Raw genomic sequence first — 6,501 nt, forward strand, 5'->3', positions numbered from 1 at the left:
GAGGTTGCAGTGAGCCAAGACATGGCACTCCAGCCTGGGTGACAGAGGGAGACTGTTTCAAAAAAAAAGAATATTATATAAAAGAACTCCTTTATTTTGGAAGTCCCTTCACTTGAAGCTATCTCAAACAAATTTGCCAGAAATCATGAGACTCTGCCTCTATATAAAAGGCTTACTTGATTTTGCCTCTTGAGGAGCAACAGCCCTACTCCCTCCTTAGAAGCCTACTCTCTAAACATGTCAGAAGTCCCGTATCTTAGCTCCAAGCAAATGAACTCATTAAAAGTAAACAAGTCCACATATTCACTTTGGGATCCACAAATCTATTCTTGCCCAGGTACTAAAAAGATGGAGGTGGGTTATTTCTTTGGATGGACTTTGTTACTTCACTGGGGAGTGGCGTCCTATGAGGTGAGCACATGATTCGAAATCTCTCCCTTACTTTAGGAATTCTTGCTAAGGGAACTTCAGCCAGCAATAGCTGCCTAGCAGAAAAGAATTAATTCATTGGCTCAGGTATCTTAAGATAATAGGATAGCTTTAGATTACATCTTAGCCAAGCAGGGAGGAGTGGGTATGGTTGTAAATACCACATGCTATACTTATATAAATGAATCTGCTGAGGTAGAAACTCATCTAAGATAAACTAGAGAACAAGTCACTTGGTAACAACAGGTCTCCCTGTTGGTCCCTAAGGACTGGTTTTCTTTTTTTCTTTCTTTTTTTTTTTTTTTCTTTCTTCTTTATTTTATTGGATTCCTCATGGAATACAATTCATGTTTTCTGGATTGCTGAAGTTACACATATCAATCTTGCTAATTTTTCTTGTGCTTTATATCATACCCAAATGTGTGTTAAAATGTAATAAGGCAGTGACTAATACAAATAAAGACAGTTCAGCACCATGGTGCCATGCCTGGGACTCATGGATACCTTGAATTCTGTGCTAGAAACTTACTATCTTCGGCCGGGGGGCAGTGGCTCATGCCTGTAATCCCAGCACTTTGGGAGGCCGAGGCGGGCAGATCACAAGGTCGTGAGTTCGAGACCAACCTGGCCAATATGATGAAACTCCGTCTCTACTAAAAATACAAAAAACAGCCAGGTGTGGTGGTGCATGCCTGTAGTCCCAGTTACTCGGGAGGCTAAGGCAGAAGAATTGCTTGAACCCAGGAGGCGGAGGTTGCAGTGAGCTGAGAACATGCTACTGCACTCCAGCCTGGGTGACAGAGCAAGACGCCATCTCAAAATAAAAATAAAAATAAAAAAAAGAAACTTACTATCCTCATATCCTAGTCCTCCATCTTTGCTCCAATTCAACAGGAAGTAGGCAGAGCAGTCTGTACCCCAGTACCCCACAGGATTGACAGGTGACAAAAGATGGGGAATTGAGATGATGCAGGGACCCCAAGCATAGAAAAAAGGAAAATCTTGAGTTATTTCAAGGGAAACTTTAGGCACCTAGCTAGTCCTAAAAAGTAAATGTGCAACTTGATAAACAAGCAGGTAATAGTAACAATAGCCAAGCTGGCCCAGCGTGATGGCTGACACCAGTAATCCCAACTCTTTGGGAGGCCAAGGTAGGAGGATCACTTGAGGCCAGGAGTTCAAGACCAGTCTGGGCAACATAGCGAGACCCCCATCTCTAACAACAACAAAAATAGCCAAGGAAATTAAGAGTCACAAGAATGTTTGCTTCCCTATATAAACTAAACATCTTAACATGTCTCCAGTTGTTTTTCAGAAACCTGGGCCCATACCAAAAGGATCTGCCAGCACAGCAACCTCATATATAGAGGAACTGGGGACTGAACTCTGACTCTCTCCTTTGTTCTAAATTTCTTTCCGAGGGGCCTGGGGAAGGTTATACCCACAAGCCAGTGCTAACATTCTTTTCTGCTGATCTCAAATTTTTAGACAAAGCTTTGCCTCCTTAAAGGAAAGGAGGCAAATCAGAAAATCTTCTACTATACCTATGAGCTATATATCACTGCTTCAAGATATCCCACCCTCTTAGGCAAAAATCAATGTGTAACCCCCCATGTATGGTTTATGATTTTGCCTGTAACTTCCGCTATCCAGAAATTTACCCTGCCTTTAAAAACTCTTACCTGCAAATCATCAGGGAGGTCAGGATTTAAGCATTAGCTACCTGGTCCTCTTTGCATAGCATCCTGAAAATAAATGCCTTCCTTTCTACTGCTGCAAAACCTCAGTGTGTTTATGTCCTTATTGTGCCAGGCGAGCAGACCTAAGTTCAGTTCTATAACAGAGCTAAAAGGAGAGAATGTTTTTATTTAAGAAAAAAAAATTGGTATATTTGGGTGAAGAAAATTTGTACCAAACAAGATAAAAAATCCAGACCCTTATAAAGAGAAAAAAATGAAAAGATTTCACTGTATACTAATTTTAAGCTTTTATAAAACAATATCATAAACAAAATCAAATAGCAAACTGCATACTGGGAGGAAAAACTAATAACATGTAAGAGTTCCTCCAATCATTAAGAGAAAAAAAAAATAAGTTAAAACTATGTACTATACAGCCTGACCAACATGGCAAAACCCTGTCTCTACAAAAAATACAAAAAATAAAAGTAGCTGGGTATGGTGATGCAAGCCTGTAATCCCAGCTACTCAGGTGTCTGAAGCTGGAGAATCGCTTGAGCCAGGGAGGAAGAGGTTGCAGTGAGCCAAGATTGCGCCATGGCACTTCAGCACAGGCGACAGATGGGGACCCTGTCTCAAAAAAAATAAAAATAATAATAATAATATATACTACACACATTACAAGAATACAAGATGTCAAATAAAATGATGCACAATCTCACTAGAAATCAAAGATAATCAACTTAAATCAATGAAATATTTTTCATCCAACAAATTAACTAAACAAAAAATAAAAACACCTGCTATCCAGTGCTGATAAGTGGACAGATTATTCTCACACATTTCTGATGAATCTCAAGTGGTATCACATTCTTGTAGGGAAATACAGCCATTTTTATTTTTAATGTAAACTCTGAATACTTTTAATGCAGTAATTTCATTTCTAGGTGTTTGTTTTGGAAAAACTCTCTGTTTTTCTTTTTCTCTCATACTACTACAATGGTCATCAACCGAAGTCTTCTGTGACCAAATGCGTGCTAATTCTTCAGTGGACACCAACTGGGTGTCCTCCAAATCAGTTCCAACACGACCAGGAAATAGCGTCAGATCCCCCAGGATGAGGGCTCAGTCCCCAAGACTGCCCTGCCAACAAACAAACATACCAGTTTCAAGTCCAGACCTCTGGAACTTCTGACTTACTGGCTTTCAAGTTGGGGTTCCCATGACCCCCTCTTTGGGTTTGTGCTGGAGCAGGCTCACAGAACTTTGGGAAATACTTACTTACATTTACTGGTTTATTGTAAAGGATATTACAGATAAAGAGATGCACAGGGTGAGGTACGGGGGAAGAGGCACAGGGCTTCTATGCCCTTCCTGTGCAGGCCACCCTCCAAGACCCTCCACATGTTGAGCCATTCAGAAGCTCTTGGAACCTCGTGCTCCTGGATTTTTATGGAAATTTCAAAATATCAGCATTCCTTCCTCCAAGGATAGGGTAGGATGCCCTCTGAGGTGGGCCTTATAACTCCCAATCAGAAAGGCAGGGAAAATTATAGGGTCTTGTCTTGGGGCAGATGAGAGATAGGGGAGAAGGCCTGAGAAATTCTGCTTCCTGAGGCCTGCCCATGAGACCTGACACACCCAATATTGTAACAAAAAGACTTTAACAAGGGCTATGGGAGTTACAAGCCAGGAACCATGGATGAAAACCAATACATATAACATTTGTTAAATTAAGTTTAGCCTAAAGCCACCTCCTTACATATTTTAAGTTAGGCCTAAAGGTTTCTCTGTACACAGTGAACTGAAACTTAACTAGATGTATAAACAGACCGTAACCTACTTTTGCGCTAATTACTGAGTTTCAGCCAATTAAAGGCAACCAACTGTTCAAACTATGTTCAGATACTCCAAATGCCTGAACTGTAACAAATCTGGCTGTTTCTGTACCTCACCTCTGTTTTCTGTACATCACTTTCCTTTCTGTGTCCATAAATCTTCAATCATGGGACTGCACCAGAGCCTCTCTGAACCTATTCTGGTTCCCCGGCTACCCAATTTGTGAACCATTCTTTGCTCAATTAAACTCTGTTAAGTTTAATATGTCTAAGGTTTTCAATAGATGGCATGCCCAGGAGCATGGAGTGACCAAGCAAGGTACCCCTCAGATTCACTTTGTCCATTGCTTTCTGGAAGTAACTGATATCATGAGTAAGTTCTCGCTGAGATTCTGAAGCTCGACAGATTTGTGTTTAGAACTGAGTTTGAGCAAACTTCTCATCCAAACTAGGTTTGGAAGTCACAATAGAAATTGGACTGGGCCCATGATTGGACTGGATCTGATAATTAACTGACTTGGATTTAGTTAAGAGGCCGCAGATGTCCAGGGCCAGGCAGAAACTAGCAGTAAATGGTAATATTACAGGGGGTGCAAACTTCAGAAATTTGCAGAGATTTTCCTGTTTTACGTTATTTTTCTTGTACCCTCAGGTAGGGAAAAATCATTAACTAAATTGATCAAGGGGATCTGAGGACCAAATCCAGGATTCAAGGGAAATATTGGATCATTAGTATCTGAAGAACACAGTATTCTACCTTCCAGCTAGAAGGTAGAATGTATAAATATTAGGCCCCAGAAACAGTAACTACTTACAGAAATGGCAAAATCTTAGTAACTTAAAATTACAATGGACCGTTTCTAATGAACACAGCACTTGAAAATGAGGGCTCCTGAATTAGTCTCCAAGGATGCCTACTGATGTGCAGAAGCTTCTAAAAACATTTCAATATTTTTATTGCTTTATTAAAAGACTCTTCATAAAAGGCAAATAAGACCAGGTGTGGTGGCTCATGCCTGTAATCCCAGCACTTTGGGAGATCATAGCAGGAAGATCGCTTGAGCACAGAAGTTCAAGACAAGCCTACGTAACACAGTGAGATCTCTCTACAAAAAATTAAAAATCACCTGGATATGGTGGTACACACCTGTAGTTCCAGCCACTCGGGAAGCGAGGTGGGAAATTCACTTGAGCCCAGGAGGTAAAGGCTGCAAATCAGCTGTGATTGCACCTTTGTGATTACACAGAGGGAAACCTTCTTTAAAAAAAAAAAAAAAAAAAGTAAATAAAAAGCTTAGGTGAATAATTGACAAGAAAAATTAAATCTGCTAACCTTTTGGCATAGACACTATCCTGCCTCAAGGGTAAAAATAAAGATATCCTGGATAAAATGTTTATAAAATGTAAACCAATGGGTAAAGCAGACTTGCTTCTTTTTTAGATCTATCCAGTCTGAGTCCAAGCACAGAGTAATGCTTTCTTTGCCCTATTCCTCAATGGGCTCCATCTACCCCGAACTCAGTAGCTAAGAAACAGCAGCTAAGTTAAATAAACCACCTACCCAACTAAAATACACCTTTTTGGCATTTAACTGGCTATCCCGAAATTCTTCTGTAAAAGAAATTTACATCTATAAAGGAAATCCCCATTTGTAAGGGTGTCTGCCTGTGTATATTAGAAACTTTTATCATAGTTTTAAAATTATGTAACAAGTCAAACCTTTGTTTAAGGTGCTTTTCTGGACATCTTAACTGAAATTTTACTTACACCATTTTTTCCTTGGTTTGAGCAAATGATGGTACAATATGTACACCTAAAGTCTTAGGTTGTGCTTTTGATATATAAATTTTCTGCCTTATTTCACCTATGAGTTGTCCCATTAGAAATGCAAATTTAAGGTTGCCTAGCTAACAACTGCTTAGGGCAATGAAACAGGTAATAGAAGAATGACAGTCTGAATGGAGAAAAGAAAAACTATTTAAAAGCCAGCAAATGAGAATTCTTCATAAAAGCTATAACATCTGCTCCTGTCTTTGTGTCTGTGTGTCTGTATGTGTTACATGTAATATTTAGTAAATAAAGGTAGTTTTAAATTGTTAGTAAAATAGAAATGGCTTCAAAATTATCAGTTAAATATAATTTGATACTTGCTTGATTTGACTTTTGAGCCTCTGGAGTCAGAGGTCTGGATGTATGCCCACAGTGAGGCATGAGGACACATTCTCAATGCCTAGGCCACCAGCTGCAAGGCAGAATCAAGCCCAGCATAGCCCCTTTTCCCCTGCCCTAGCTTTGCCTCCTGGCTATTCTGGGAGGGTTCCATCCTCCAGGTATTGTCTTCCCATTTCTGTCTTCTGTCATGAGGTCTACTGCTGGCGAGTAAATTCAGGACTCAGACAGGCCCTGCCTATCTTGGACGCCACGTGGCTACTTGAGACCCAGGATGACTAGGAAAAACATCACGGGGGAGGGTACCTGTGTTATAGTTTCAAAGTCTTTACAGTAACTTAAAATACTTCTAAGTATTAAAACTTAAAATATTTCTTTTTTTTTTT

The 6,501-nt window shown here is 39.9% G+C and overlaps 1 protein-coding gene across 2 annotated transcripts in view; it reads right to left on the bottom strand.

The window, feature by feature from the left end:
- NRD1 (nardilysin (N-arginine dibasic convertase)) overlaps positions 1-6,501 on the bottom strand; it is a 117,500-nt gene that overhangs the window by 65,397 nt on the left and 45,602 nt on the right. The window lies entirely within an intron of this gene.

The sequence above is a fragment of the Colobus angolensis genome, unplaced genomic scaffold (assembly GCF_000951035.1).
Source record: "Colobus angolensis palliatus isolate OR3802 unplaced genomic scaffold, Cang.pa_1.0 Scaffold68, whole genome shotgun sequence".
NCBI classification, from domain to species: Eukaryota; Metazoa; Chordata; class Mammalia; order Primates; family Cercopithecidae; genus Colobus; species Colobus angolensis.